General features: G+C 40.1%; 1 long non-coding RNA gene across 1 annotated transcript; it reads left to right on the top strand.

Annotated features, from left to right (window-relative positions):
• The first annotated feature begins 9,377 nt into the window (after positions 1-9,377).
• Positions 9,378-15,157, top strand: LOC105102293 (uncharacterized). Its single transcript, XR_838369.3, has 3 exons — positions 9,378-9,653; positions 9,734-9,838; positions 14,192-15,157. It is a non-coding gene; the product is annotated as an uncharacterized LOC105102293 (long non-coding RNA).
• The last annotated feature ends 1,523 nt before the right edge of the window (positions 15,158-16,680 follow it).

Raw genomic sequence — 16,680 nt, 5'->3', positions numbered from 1 at the left:
AGTTAAATTTAACAATGTTTTCAGAATATCTTTTATGGGTCAGGAGTTGTAGAATGCAATAACTTATCTGCTATTTCCCTACTGCCATTAAGAAGCTTCCAATGAAATGGAGAAGTTATAACCTACACACAGAACCAACAGTCATGGAATTACTCTAACGTAACAATGTAGGACCATAATGTTTTCTACAAGAGATAATTGTTGCTCAGTTTCTGGCATAGATGCTCAATGCCAGTCACATTTAGGAGAGAAGGGATTGATATGTTATTTTGGGACTAAAGAGTGATATTTAAGTCAGGATGAGGTGAAAAAAGTTTCAGAGCATTTAGGCAAGGGGAGCAGCAAGAGAACATAACCCAACTGTAAACTACTGTAAAATATCCTTTGCAAAGTTAATTTTTCTGATCGAGATAACTGGATCTGTTTCTCGAACACCATGACCTTCATTGTTGAAATCTGGCTTCTCGCCTCAAAAAATTTAAAACTGGAAATACCATGTGATTGAGCAACTCCACTTATGGGTATATGTCCAAAGAAAATGAAAACACTAATTTGAAAAGATATAAGCACCCCAATGTTTATGGTAGCATTACTGATGATAGCCAAGATGTGGAAGCACTTTTCCTTTAAACCTCACTGATTGAGGCTGAATCAAGTCTTTGATCATTGAGAAGCTGGCACTATTTCATTTCAATAGAGCAAATATTAGTTGAGTACCAAGCCTACACCAAGCTGCTTCTGTTATTCTGAATACCAATGGACCATACTTCTCACAATTGTGACAGGTGTAGGCTCGAGATCTCCAACGAGACAATCAAGAAATCTGAGTTTTGATGAGACCAGATGCTGGAATGGCCTTTTCTGTCATTTTTGAGATGGGCTCCATCTCCTTCTCAGGAATTTTATTTTCCCCTTCCACATTGACACCATCTCTTCTCTTCTTAAGAGGTCACAGAAATTAAAACAAGATCTTCCTAGAAAAATATTGAAGCTTTTTCAGATATTTTTTAAAAATCTAAGAACAGCTGAAAACACAGATGTCCTATAGTTACCTTCTTTAGAGACTTTCAATGGCTCCTTATTCCTTAGACTAGAGAATTAAGGTTCAAATCTTAGCCTGACAGTCAAGGCTGTCAACCTAAATAAGCCTAGGAGGCAGTAACCAAGCAGAAAGCATTTATTTGGCATCAAAGAATTGCAACTCAGGGCACACAGATTCGGGTAGCAACCCAAACAGTGTCCTGCTGGGGAGTAAAAGTCAGGGGTTTTAAAGGCAAAGAAGGGAGGTTTGCATTAGGAGGAATTTTAATTGGAGATGGAAGCAGAAGCTAGTCTGGGCTAAATATGATTGATGCTGATGCTAGCCCTAGAGAGGTGAAAAGAAAAATCTGTTGCTGTGTCAAGTTGCAGGTGTTCTTGCAGAGTCCTTGGAACACTTGAGGTTCAGCCCAGTTCAAAGGACCCATGAAAGGTCCACTCCTTAATGTCCTCCGAGCTCCATTTTAACACCCCTTGACATAAGTGACTCCATTTTATTCCACATTTCATGTGACCCTTGGGCTAGGCTCTCACCTATATTTTCAGTCTTACAGATCTACATCGTTCTACCCACCTGAGGTGTAGTTGTATAAAGGGTTTAAGCTCTGGAATTAAATTTTACCTTCATTACTTACTGAATGTAATCTTGAATATAATCTTGGGCAAATTTCTAAGTTTCAGTTTCCTCATCTCTAAAATAAATATTGTGAAGTAAAATTTATCAGCAAGAGCTGAAATGAGGACAACCACAGCCACACGCCAAAGGGGATTTGCTTGGCTAGGGGTCTTCCGTTGTGAGTTTTTTCCCACACCACCAAGCAATTCACTCAGTTCTCCATGGACACTGACAAGGTGTCTCACACATTTAACTCAATTCTGACACCATCTACCTGGGGTTAGTATTAGATCGCATAGGTTAAGGGCTCAGTCTCCCAAGACTGCCCCACTTCAGACAACAATCACAAGTCCAGGTTGTTATTGTGTTTCTGACCAAGCAACTATAAGTCAGAGGTTCCCAAGACCCCATCTTGGGTTTGAATAAATTGCTAGAGAGGTCCCAGAACTCAGGGAACCAGTTTACTCTCTAGACTACTGGTTTACTACAAATGATATTCAAGGATACGAATAAACAGCCAGAAGAAGAGATACACAGGGTGAGATTCTGAATGCAGGAACTTCTGTCCCCATGGAGTCTGGGGTCCGACATGTGAATGCATTCTAGTTCAACAACCTGGAAGCTCTCTGAACCTTCTCCTTTGGGATTTTTATGGAAACTCCATTATATAGGCATGACTGATTAAATCATTGACCATTGGGGATTGATCCAACCTCCAGCGGAAGTCAGGGGTGGAACTGAAAGTTCCAACCCTCTAGTTACATGGTTGGTTCCCCTGGCAACCATCCCTCCAACTTGAGGGGATTTCCAAACTCCACCTCATTAACATAAACTCAGCTGTGGTTGAAAGCGGCTTGTCATGAATAATAAGACACTCATTTCACCTTGAAGGCTCTGAAGCAGTTTCAGGACAAGAAAAAAGCAAATATTATAACAAAAGCTCCCATTGCTCTTACTGCTTAGGAAGTTCCAAGGGTTTTGGGAACTGTAAGCCAGGAACAATGGCTGAAGACCAAAATGTATATTTACTATAAATCACAATATCACAGGCTACTGTGCAAATATGATAATTCTCTATGTTCTATGACCTTAAAAAGTTGGCAAGCGTTTATTTAAATATCACTTGTAAATCTAGCTAGTTAAATTTATGAGACTACTTAATTCCTCTTAACTATTCCAATGCTGTGTATAGACTTCATAAAATACTCTTATACGTCCCAGTTAAACTAATTACTCAACGTGGTAGGCTGAATAATGGCCCCCCAAAGATGTTCCACATCCTGATCCTTGAAGCCTGTGAACATCTGATGTTTCATGGTGAAGGGACTTTGCAGATGTGATGAAGGTTATGGGCCTTAAAAATGGGAAAGTTATCTTGGATTATCTGCGTGAGCCCAATCTAATCACCAGAACCCATGAAGAGAGAGAAATCTCCAGCTGGAATCAGAGCAATGCAGCAGAAAAGCTGCGTAGTGGTTTGATGTGATTTCAAATCCACTCATTTATGACAAAAACATAGTTGTTTTGTTACAAGTGAAGTAGTTTTCAAGAGCGAAGTTATTGTTTCAACGTAAAAGTGAACTTGGGTCTCGGGATGTCATCGTGCACGTCTGTGGTTGCCGATAAGTTCTTCGCAGCTCAGCTGCCGAGGGTGCCCACTGGGGGCTCACCAGTAAGAACATACAAAGAAGCAAGAATGGCAAGGGGACACTGAGGACCATCCAAGAGTTTCCATCTGGACAAGGCTACCCTTTGCTGGTCTAAATAGCTCTCCGGAGATCTTGGGGCATTGGCTCCCCCATGGCAGTGGTGAAAACCGTGCAGTGGCTGGAGAAGAACATCTTGCCTGTCAACCCAGCACTGTCGTTTCCTAGCAACATGCTCTAGGAACAAGGGACTTTTACTTTTGTACTGGCAGCTGTTAGCCCCTCAGCTGGCTGAGCCATCCCTCCTGAGTACCACCTCCTCCTAGAGGACGCCTCACCTAAATGTGGGCTTTATTCCTCTCATCTCCCCTTGCCTGGAACGACAGCGCGAGTAATCAGTCATTGGTCTGGACTATGTGATTTCCTTCTTGGCTGATTAAGAGACGTTATTATCCTGTATGCCACTGGCTTGCGAAATTAGCCCCACCAAAGCCTGTAGCTGAATTCTGGTGATGACCTGAATGAGCCTGAAGCAGATTGTTGCTCAGCTTCTCCACTGCTGGCACCTTGCTTCAGCTGGATGAGACGAGTGTGGGTCTTCTGACCTACATAAACTGTGAGATAATAGATCCCTGTTCTTTTAAGCAACTAAATTTATTGTAATTTGTTGAGCCAGCAATAGAAAACTAACACACTCAAAACACTTTAAAAATTAAGCCCAAAGGTTAATACTATGCCAAATTCACATCCAAATGATTATTAAAGTTACACTAACATCAAATGTAATAATTCTACCAATTTGACTTATTTCATCATCTCAGTCGTCAATTCTAAATCTTCGTGGGTGGCTGTGTGCTAAGCTTATATACTGAGCTTGCGCATAAGGGCTGTTTGGACCATCAGAGCAACTCTGGACCACCTTCCCAAGTAAATCTGGAGTAACCTTAGCCAAGTGATGTTGTATAGTAACCAAAGATTTTGATCCATTCCTGAGATGTGAAGTTACAAATGCTTAGAACACTTCCCCCATTGTCCAAGTGTCTAGTCTAAATTCCTTTATTAGCTTTGGGGCATCTGGGGACACCAACCCCATAGCCTGTAAATAGGATTGATTTCACAACTGGTGTCCTCAAAATTCAAGATAAGCTCTTGCCTAATTAACCTTTACCTCTAGATCAGAGCTGGTGAAATTCTGAACTGCCAGCCCAGCTACTTGACTGCTAGATTTCTTTCAACCAATCTATGTATGGCTCCATTCTCAGTTCTTTACCGATTCTCCCTCTCTTGCAGGACCACAGCACTGGTATTTAAATGACATCTGATTGGATTGGGGGTGTCTGTCAAGGTTCTGGCACTCTGCAATTCCAAGACTAAAGTCATATTAGTGACATGAATGAGCTCATTTACACACTGGCACTGCTTTCCAGCCTTCGACAATCACTATGCTTTGTGACTTTTTAAAATAATCATCTAACACTGATGCCCCGAAGAAAATTTGACATTTCACAGGGAAATTTAGATAGCAGAAGACTATAACTGTCTTCCTTTCTTAATATAAGAAGCATCTTATATTGTGAAAAATAAAAATATAAATATAAATTCATCTGGAACATTCAAGTTTTCATTTTAAAAGAAAGTAAACTTGGGAGTCTTTCTAAAAACAACACTTACACTCAACAAAAATTAACCAGGCCCTTTGTTGAAACAGCAGTGCTTTGTGCTGTAGCAAATACAATAGAATCAGAAGAAAAGCACACAAATAATTGAAGACCTGGAAAAGTAAATAAATATATAAGGGAAACATGCAAAAACAACCAGAGCATGTGTGAACATTTTAGAAACAATTGTAGAAACTATAGCTAGATGTAAAAAGAAGGCCAAAGAAGTGAGAATCTGAGCCAAAGATGATTCGGTAAGGAAAAGTGGGACCTCCTGGAGATTTACAAAGGATTTCATATGTCTGAGATGACATAGGAGAAGGGGAAGGACATTCTAGATTTTTCTAGAAATACATTTAGTCATGATATTTTGCATTTCAGAATCTACTTATTATTTTTATCAACCATAGGTCTTGAAAAATATATCATGCTGTTCAGAACAGTTATGAATCATCCAGCTCACATCTTCAGTCTTGTCAAAATGTCAGCTCTCATAAATAGAGTAAATTAGGAGTATATGCTAATTTGGTTAATAAATACATGGAGTACACAGGTGCGCACAGTGGAAAAAAACAGGTCTGCAAGGATAAGGCAAGGGGAGTAAAAAGGATGAATTTGATCAATACTGTGTGAAATTCCTCAGGTTTGCTAGGAATTTACTGCCAGGAACCTAACATTTGGGGAAAAGAAACTTTAGAGAAGCAAAAAATGTCCTTAAAACTATATAAGAGAAAAAAGGCTGCCCCAAAAGGACAACAGGAATCCCATCTTTCAAGAAATTAGGTGACAATTATTAGAAGTCCCAAATCAATTCAGAGGTGCTTCTAAAAATGGCTCAAAATTACTAAATTTGAATACAAAATTTTAGGCAAATTGACCATTAGTCATTTTGATCATTAGACATTTTATGTCTGATGGATGTGTTACCCCTCCAGACAGGCAGATGAGGGTGAGTGAGCCTGAGAGGAGAGGCAGTGCTCTCAGGGACCTGGCTGTAAACACAGATATCTGACTATGGGATTCTGAGAAGGGGGAGCGAAATACGTACATGTGTGTGTGTGTGTTCTGGAATCAGTTGATAAAGGACTTGTCCAAAAGGATGACGATGGCAACAGACCTGGCTTGATCTTTGTTTCAGTTCAAAGTCACAGTAGTGCTTATGGGAAGTGTCCTGAAGGACTTCAAGGGCATGATTTTGAATATCCTGTTTGGGGGCTGTTTAAATTACACTGACGTGGAGAAGCACCTGCCACGCTGGGGACTGTTTATTTAGTAGTTCGTCTTTATGATACTGATCTGAAATCCAACCTTATCATGCACTAAGTTCTTCTATATGTTTAGATCTGTTCCCAAGTTTTCTTTTCTGTTTCTTTGATTTCTTTGTCTATTCAGATGCCAGAAACCCATTGTTTTAATTATTATTGATTTAAAATATGTTTATACATCTCAGTGCAAATTCTCTTTCATTATTCTTTTTTTTCTCCCTGATGTTTTCTGGGTTATTCTTACTCATTCTTAATTAGAAAATTAAAAACTCCTTGAGAACTTAATTAGAAATGTATTCAATTTATAAATTAATTTGGAAAGAATTCTTATATTTTAAAGCTGAATCCTCCAATGCAGGGGTATGATCTCTCTCTCTCTCTCACACACACACACACACACATTATTTCACGCTGATAAAGCATATTCCTTGTTCAATCTACTCTTGGTTACTTCATATTTATTACTGCCATTGTGAATGCTTTCTTCTTTATATTTTCCAACCGGTAGATATTATATTAGAAAACTTTTTTGTGTGCATATTTTGTCATTTCAAGCTATTAAAGTTTTATTTTCTTTGTATAACTTTTCAGTAGACTTTTGGGGAAGTTCTGGGTTAACAGTATTGTTACTCACACCTAATGAATGTTGCCTTCTGCCATCAAAGAATTTTTTCTTCTTATATATTTGTCTCCACGCTGTAAAGTGTAGAATTTCCAGAAGAATGGTAAATAATGGAGACCGCACTGTTCTTGTTGCTTAATGGTTTTATTGGGGATGTTTTTAGGGCAGTGTTTCATCCAGTGTCTTGAGTTGCCCTCTCCCATCCCTTCCTCGTGTCCTGCAGGTGGAGTAACTGACCCCGACTCTATTCTTTCTATCAACGATCAGCAGTTCCTCTCCTCATGTTTTGTAGGATTCATCCCGTCCCTTTATGGAAAGAGCCTGTCTCACTAAAGAGATTTGCAGCTGCTTTTCCAGGGCACAGCCCAACCACGGTACACTCCACTTGTAGGTTGCAGCATCACCAGCGACTCCCCGCTGGGTGTGCAGAAAAGCCCCTGCCCCCAGGGCGCTCCTGTGCTAAGGCATCCCATTTCAGTCCATACCTAGAGATGCGAAATGAAACAAAGAGCAGGGTCATTGCCCAGCAATTCCTGAGCATCAGAATGACTGCCCCATTCTGCCCTCTAATATGCTGCTTTTAAAAGATAGGTTTATTGAGGTATAATTTACCTACAGCCAAATTTACCCATTTTGGTGTAGAGTTCAAAGAGTTTTGAAAAACACACAGTCATGTAACCACCACTGTAATCAAGATATAGAACACATACATGCATTTCTTAAAATAAGCATTTTGATGTTTTTTTCTGATTAACCTAATTGTCGTCCCAGTACCTCACTTCATCTTCACAAAGAAAACATCTTCAAGTTGAGAAATTTGAACCAATACATTTCTTCCCCACCCCAAATCACATGTATTCAGGATCCATGATAAAACACAATGAAAGAACAAGGACATGTCATCTGCCTTTCCGTTTGGAGATCCACGGCCAAGTCTGTAAGCAGAAAAGAGCAGCACCTACTTGCAGATACAACAGAAAGATTTTGTGGGTTGGAAGAGTAGACACACACAAACACATCAGGTGTGTAGTTATGTTGCCCACATAAGTATTTCTGAGCTGGAGATAACTACCTTCAAGATAACTGACTTTAAGTATGTCTAACTTGCTTCCTTAGAATCTCTTACCTTGTCCCTGTTGAATGCCCTTAGGCCACAAAGTGGTCTCCCCTGGTAGCTCAGGAAATGACCTAACAGGGTGAGCACCTTATCCATCCTCTCAGACAGTGGGAACATCTCTCTTATTAAAAAACAACTCCTTTGCTTGGCACCTGTTGCCAGATCTTTTGGGACTCACTCTAAGTTTTGATCTACAGCATAGCTTCCTCAAAGCTAGTAGGCAGCAGAGTGGTGATTGATAGTTACTCAAAGCTAACAGGAGTCATATATGTATATACATATACAATTGTCCTTTTCTGGCCCAGGTTTCCAGCTCTTACCACTCAGATGATTCTATGATGATACAGCAAATGAACCCATTTTCAATTGAGAACATTCAGTAGTTGCACTTGTGCCAAACTCATCTCTGTCTGGTAAACCTGGAAAAGCAACAGTGTAATTCCACCCCCAACCCAGATTCTGGAAGAGCAGTGGTTAACAGCGTAAGCAAGTGGCATGGCGTTGGACAAGCTGTTTAACCTTTTACTTCAGCTTCCACATCTGTAATACGCAGTGATTCAAACAGTACCTACATCATAGGCTTGTTGAATGGAGCAAAGAGATAAAATGTAAGAAAGTGAAAAAATGGTGCTGGCAGCTGGAAGCCAGGCTGCGATGCTGACAGCAGAACACAGACTAGCTCACAGAAGATAAGCAGTGCTCAGACAAAGCCACTGAGGACCATCGCTGAAACAAGTCGAGAAAAGGTCATTCTGCAACCACAAGATGAACAACCCCTTCTTCAAACATGTGCAGTGACTACTGCTTCTGTTTGTTTCTTAAAGTAAAAAAATCTTCATTGTTATTTGAGCTGAAAATGTGCCCCAAAATACTTATTCTTGCCTTGACTCAGCGTTTCCTAAAGCACCATGGAATGTGTGTTCCTACTATTTCTTTATCAGTGGCAACTCGTTCTAATCCTCTTGCCTCCAAGATAATGGCTATTAAGACGTCCATCACCATTTTGCCCAACTTGTAGAAAATGCCTATTCCAGAACTGACCCCTTGCTACTTTAAACCCTCCTGAAGATCACCCAGAATAGACCCAAATCTACAAGCAGCTCCCACTCGCTCCCTCTTACTGAGTTGTCCCTCGGTTTCTCCGAGGTGTATTTTCTCTTGTGGCCTCAAGCTAAACAAAGTAACTTTCCCCCGATGAGTAAAGTATGCATTTTGTGCCATGCCCGCTTGTCTACTGAGCCTGCTTTGTTTCTTATAACACATTTAATTTGGCAAACTCCTATTGTCAGCCATCCAGATCCTCCATCTCATTATGCTTTCACAATCCCCAATAAAGCTATTTGGAGAATCTGCATGGTAAGCCAGAGACTTCTGGTTCTAAACGATGCCTGGCTAACAGCCTCCATGCAGCCTTACCCAACTTCTCATCGACAGCCCACAAAGTCACAGAAAAGCCAGCTACAAACCGAGACTGGCGACTCGATTCCAAAATCTTGGAAGAAGTGATGCTAATTAAAAAGCACATGGAGCAGGGCTGAGAATAGCCCATCGTGCTTTATGTCACGGCACACGAAGGGCTGGCTCACAAATTAGAAGACACCTGCAAACACGGAGATGAAGATGGTCTGGACCCCCAGCGACCCAGGCTCCGACCAACCAAAACATTGAGAAAATGTCCTTCTTTACCCCATGTAAGCTTCTCTGGGAGTCACCCACGGTTTTTTTTTTCTCATCTCCACCTGTCCCTAACCCACTATCTTTCTACATCCAGCAGGCAAAAAGTGGAAAATCCCAGAAACCATTGGAGAGGAATGGAGGAGGATGCAAGGAAATAGTAAGGGAGGCAAGAGAGATTGGAGTGATGCACCCACCACAGGTAAGAAGTGAGAAGGGGCTTGGTAGCGGTGCATTCTGGGAGCTGTAGTTTCTGTGTATTACATCGGCTGTAACCAAGAAAATCCACTGGGACACAGGCAAGAGATATTGGAACTTTTTTCTATTTAGCTTGTTTAAAAATTTAAAAAGAAATTAAGCTAGTCAATAACAATACATTAATATTGGTCCATTAATCGTAACAAATGTACCATGCTTGTGTACAATGTTAATAACCAGGTGTGGAGTAGATGAGAATTCTCAGAATTCTCTGTATTGTCTTCTCAATTTTTAAGTAAATCTAAACCTGTCATAAGGATAAAGTCTATTAAAATACTTGAAAATAAAGAAATTAAGATTTATTAATATTTCCTATACAACGACACTTGTGCCCTCATTTGTGCTGTATGTCAGACCGTCATTGTCACCTCCTGTAAATAAGGGAAACAGTTCTACAGCCAGAGGGTTGATGGAGGTACTTACACCAGATCATTCACTTCCAGCATTTGGCAACATACTGCGGTTTGTACACACTTGATTAACTGGAGATGTGGATTATGACATTAGGTTCTATGTAAACCAATCTTCCTAAGGTGGTGAATGGATTTGAAATATTCCTGCAAAGAACATGTGGATTATATATAATACTAGTAATGTTAGCATACGTGAGTAACAAAACAGCAGAACTGACTCTTCTTAGTCCTGGCTAGGCTCTTTTTTCAAGTCACATTGCTAAAAATAGTGACTTGCAAGAAGATTACTTGAACTATTATTAACGATAAACTTCATTATTACCTACACCATTTTAATGATGAATCTTGTCCTAGTTTTAAATTATGATTTTAGTATTAGCTAATTAATATGAAGTTATCATCATTATCAAGGCATTTAAAAATTTTTGTTAATCCCAGATATGAAGACAAAACTTTATAGTTTTCTCAGTGATGTTTAAGTCATGCAATATTCAATCTGAGACATTACAGAATTTTACTAAGCATGCTTCTAAGTATTTAGCATCTTCTTTTGAGGATTTTTTTTTGAAGTTGATAGATAAAGGCAAAGGGTCATATGCCCTTGTTTCTCCTGAAGTAGTAAAAATAGCTAAAATATTGATTAAAAAATAAGTGACAAACTACAATACGTGTATTTGACAGAAGACACTGGTGTAAAACACATGAAGGAGTATTGCCAAAGATTTTAGGAAACAAGCATTAAAATAAATCACACACTTTAGGAAATTTGCTATGTTACATAGTCATAAATTATAGAATTTTCTTGATTCTGTTTTAATAATGAAATACATGAAGAAATATTTCTTGTGAGTCACGGAAGAAGAATATTCCAAAGACAATGTATTTTCAGGATTAAATGACTTTTTAACAAGTATAATGTTTCCTGGGGAAATTATGCAACGGATGCCACTGATGGAGTGACTACTGGGACCTCGGTAAGGAAACAATTCCAGGGGAAGCTTACTGAGATGGCACATCCCTTGTAAATTACTTCACTGTGCTTTGATGGGCAAGCTCTTGTGGCAAAGAAGTTACACTGTAAGTGGACAAAGGGCTACAGCAGCTCTTCAATGCCATTTCCTCGATTCGCACATATACACAAATATAAAATAGAATGCTTTTAATGACCCGGAGTGTGATAGTGAAGATGGTTTGCACCACAGTTCTTGCTGATCATTATGGTATAGAACATAAAAGAGATGCCCCTGGTGGAAATGCGCCACTTACCTTTCTCTTCCAAAACACCTGTGCTGATCTCTTCCCCATTCCCACCTTGTGGATCTTTTTGAAGGAATGAATAGTCGGTCACGAAGACAAAGTTGATATTTGGAAATTATCGACCTATAGCTAGCATTTCTTTAAAAGAAGGTAGTGGTATGAACAGAACATTTTGAAAGCAGATATCCGATGGTTATCTCTGGATGGTAGGATTTGCTTCTTTTCTCTTTTCGGCATTTTTCAGGGTTTTGTTTTTCCATGTGCTGCCTTTGAGTACCACAAAATGAGGTTATTTTTTAAAACATGATTGGCACATAGTTGGCACTCAGTAAGTGGGAGATCTTTCAAATGTAAAAAGGAAAAGGCAAAGCAAAGCCCTCCTCTGCCCACTGGAATAAATAAAACCATAGTTAGAAATGTCCCAGGGGGACACGATTTGTTCCCTTGAGTTGGCTATAGGTGAACTGGAATCCCCTACTGGTAAACCTGGACTCCCAGTTGGTGAGAAACAGACTTAAAACAATTCCTCAGCTGTTGTCTCAAGACTTGGCCGTCCCTTTGCCCTTCGAGCTTCAATTGATGAGCAAATCCGCTAGGAGTTAGAACCATATGGAGCAAACTTCCTCCCAGCAACACTTCTATTTCAAGGTCAGCTGGGGAGTTCCCAGCCAGCTCGAGTTTGGATTGTTGCTGGCCCTAAAATGTTGGGCCTTTTGGAAGTGTCTGGCTGACAGGATGTTCTGCCAGGCTCTTCCGCTGGAGGAAGGACAGCGAAGGGAGGACAGCTGGTCCCGGCGACCCCACGCTCCTGTGCCTACAGCCTTGAGACGACTTGTCCTCTTCAGTCAACAGTCTTGACAAGAACATCGCAGTTTGAGAGGGGACATTTCCTAATAGTTTTTCCTCCCAGTTTAAGTCAGTTCAGTTAAAATGTAGCAAATGTTGAGTTTGCTGCGACATAGTTCTTTCTCACTTTTCCACCTGAAAGGGGGGGGGGGCACTTTCTTCAAAAGAATGTTGGTGCCATGAGTTCGAATCCCACCCCCGTCATTTACTAAACACTCCAAGCTTCAGCGTCCTGGTGTATAAAACATGTCATAAACCTGCTTTCAAAACTGATGTGAACAGAAATGAGAAGACATAAAATCTCAGAGCATGGTCTCTGGCCCACAGTGAGTACTTAATACTCACTATTAAGGTTAACCACTATTGTTGTTGTTTTTATGAGTATTTGTGGTCATTATAATTACCTCTGGGCTTTCTGATCTTACTCTCCTGGGAAGACACGTGTGATGTGAGTCCCAGATCTACACGTGAGAATTGGAATTGTTCACCATTAGTTTCAGTAGCGATTAGAGTTGTTTGTGATAGTTAACTTTATGCACCAACTTGACTGGGCCATAGGGTCCCCAGACATCTGATTAAACATTATTTATGGGTGTGTCTGTGAGGGCATTTTGGGGAGAGATTGCTATGAGAAATGAGTAAAGCAGATGGCTCTCTGCAACGTGGATGGGCACCATCCAATCTACTGAGGACTTGAAAAAAGACAAAAAAATGACTTAGTTGTCATACCTTTTCAGGACTGCTCCCACCCAGGGGAGGGAAGGACTGGCGGTCCTCCAGCCCCAGCCCAGCTCCCTCCTCCTCTCTGTCTCTTTGTCTCCTGTTTATCTGGTCCAGTGGCTCAGGCACCTGTGACTGGGATGGGGATGGGGTCGGGGTCGGCTATTCTCCAGGAACGTGGATGAGATGGAGTCTCCAAGAAGCAAGCAAGAGCTGGCACGCACCCTAAATGGTACCTACTATCAACATGAAACCAGCATTTCCAAGAGAAGCGTTTTCCTCTGAGACCTGCATCAAACTCCAGTGGTTCTGTGCAGTGTCTCTGACTCGCTCAGGGCAGCTGATATCTGTTCCCACCTTGAACTCCTTTAGTGCTCGAGCATTTATCCTGTTGTGTTTTAATTTTCTATTTGCATTCCATACTTTCTGTTAAAAACGATGAGCTTCCACAAGGCAGAAAATACTCTATTTCTCTTTGCATTGCCACTCACATTCCAGGGTCTGGCACATGATGGGTTCTGAGTAAGTGCTTGTGGAATTAATGCTGAAACAGTAGGGCATGAGGAGGGAAGTAAGAGGAGCACATGCTGTAAGGAATTTCTAAGTAGATGGGGAAATTTCTCAAAAAAAAAATAGGAACTCTCCTCTTTTTTATTTTTTTTTTACATTTTTTAATGAGTTATAGTCATTTTACCATGTTGTGTCAAATTTCAGTGTAGAGCACAATTTTTCAGTTATACATGAACATAGATATATTCATTGTCACTTTTTTTTTTTTTTTGCTGTGAGCTACCACAAGATCTTGTATATATTTCCCTGTGCTATACAGTATAATCTTGTTTATTTATTCTGCAAATGCCTGTCAGTATCTACAAATTTTGAAATCCCAGTCTGTCCCTTCCCACCCCCCTGCCCCCTTGGCAACCACAAGTTTTTATCTATGTCTATGAGTCTGTTTCTGTTTTGTATTTATGTTCTTTTGTTTGTTTGTTTTTTTAGATTCCACATATGAGCAATCTCATATGGTATTTTTCTTTCTCTTTCTGGCTTACTTCACTTAGGATGACTTTCTCCAGGGACATCCATGTTACTGCAAGTGGAGGTAAAACAATTATACATGGAAAGCTATAAACCATTGGTGAAGGAAATTAAAGAAGACTTAAAAAAATGGAAAGATATCCCATGTTCTTGGATTGGAAGAATCAATATTGTTAAAATGGTCACACTGCCCAAGGCAGCCTACAGATTTACTGCAATCCCTGTCAAATAACCCAGGACAAATTTCACAGAACTAGAACAAATCATAATAAAATTTATATGGAGCCACAAAAGACTTAGAATTGCCAAAGCATTACTGAAGAGAAAGAAAGAGGCTGGAGGAATAACTCTCCCAGACTTCAGACAATACTATAGAGCTACAGTAATCAAGACAGCATGGTATTGGTGCAAAAACAGACATATAGACTAATGGAACAGAACAGAGAGCCCTGAAATGAACCCACAAACTTTTGGCCAACTAATCTTCGACAAAGGAGGCAAAAATATACAATGGAATAAAGACAGTCCCTTCAGCAAATGGTGGTAGGAAAAGGACAGCAGCATGTAAATCAATGAAGCTAGAACACTCCCTTACACCATACACAAAAATCAACTCAATATGGATCAAAAACTTAAACATAAGACAAGATACAATAAATCTCCTAGAAGAAAATATAGGCAAAACATTATCTGACATACATCTCAAAAATGTTCTCCAAGGGCAGTCTACCCAAGCAATAGAAATAAAAGCAAGAATTAAAAAATGGGACCTGATTCAACTTACAAGCTTCTGCACAGCAAAGGAAACCATAAGTAATGCAAAATGACAACCAACGGAATGGGAGAAAATTTTTGCAAATGAAACTGGCAAAGGTTTGATCTCCAGAATATATAAGCAGCTCATACGACTCAATAAGAAAAAAATAAACAACCCAATCCAAAAATGGGCAGAAGACCTAAACAAGCAATTCTCCAAGGAAGAAATACAAATGATCAACAGGCACATGAAAAAATGCTCAATATCACTAATTTTCAGAGAAATGCAAATCAAAACTACAATGAGGTATCACCTCACACCAGCCAGAATGGCCACCATTCAAAAGCCCACAAATGACAAATGCTGGAGAGGCTGTGGAGAAAGGGGAACACTCCTACACTGCTGGTGGGAATGCAGTTTGGTGCAGCCACTATGGAAAACAGTGTGGAGATTCCTCAAAAGATGAGGAATAGACTTACCATATGACCCAGGAATCCTGCTCCTGGGCATATACCCAGAAGGAAGCCTACTTCAAAAAGACACCTGCACCCCAACGTTCATAGCAGCACTATTTACAATAGCCAAGACATGGAAACAGACTAAATGTCTACCAACAGATGCTTGGATAAAGAAGAGGTGGTATATTTATACAATGGAATACTATTCAGCCATAAAAACTGACAATGTAACACCATTTGCAGCAACATGGATGTTCCTGGAGAATGTCATTTTAAGTGAAGTAAGCCAGAAAGAGAAAGAAAAATACCATATGAGATCACTCATATGTGGAATCTAAAAAAAAAAAAAAAAAGAACATAAATACAAAACAGAAACAGACTCATAGATACAAACTTGTGGTTGCCAAAGATGCGGGGGTGGGAAGGGACAGACTGGGATTTCAAAATTTGTAGATACTGACAGGCATATGCAGAAAAGATAAACAAGATTATACTGTATAGCACAGGGAAATATATACAAGATCTTATGGTAGCTCACAGAGAAAAAAAATGTGACAATGAATATATGTATGTTCATGTATAACTGAAAAATTGTGCTCTACACTGGGATTTGACACAACATGGTAAAATGACTGTAACTCAATAAAAAAATGTAAAAATAAAAAAAGAAGACATGGAACTCTCTTCTTTAGATGAATAGTGGTTGGGGTTGTTTGGAGGAATAAATAATTTGTGCCTGATTAAAAAAAATTTCTTTTGTTGCCTGACTTTGCTGTGATTCCTTCTGAAAGCTTTGCATGTGATGTAACTGAGAGACTGTGAGGGTTTTGAGCCTTACATGCTGTGTTTCCAAAAGGCATGGCTCTGAACTCGAAGGGCTTTGTGATGGTTCCAAGGCTGCCTGGGAATGTCGGTTGGGTTGAGCATCTGATTAGAGACGACTGTCTTTTCCATTTGTGGTTAGGTGCCTTGGATACTTAGCAAGCTGGAGAGCACAAAGAAAACTGAAATTGTCCCCAAGTGAGTGAGAGGGAAGGCTTGAGAACTTAGCGGAATCTCCGTCCCTGCAGGTTCTGTAGATACTGGCTTTTAACCTGCAATGTCATTGCCCCCAGTGACCACAGCGGCTTGGCAGAGAGTTACGCATCCAGGGATGATAATTACAGAAATGGGTCTTGTAAAATGCTACTGGGTGTTCGAGGAGAGACCGTATTAATTTTTATGGACTGTGTAGTGTTAGGGACAGAGCCACAGAAATCAAGATACCTGCACCTGCATCTGGACTCTGCCAGTCGTT

This window comes from Camelus dromedarius, chromosome 36, assembly GCF_036321535.1.
Source record: "Camelus dromedarius isolate mCamDro1 chromosome 36, mCamDro1.pat, whole genome shotgun sequence".
In the NCBI taxonomy this organism is placed as follows: Eukaryota; Metazoa; Chordata; class Mammalia; order Artiodactyla; family Camelidae; genus Camelus; species Camelus dromedarius.
Note: the sequence above shows the minus strand (reverse complement) of the source record. Positions and strands in the feature narration are given on the sequence as shown.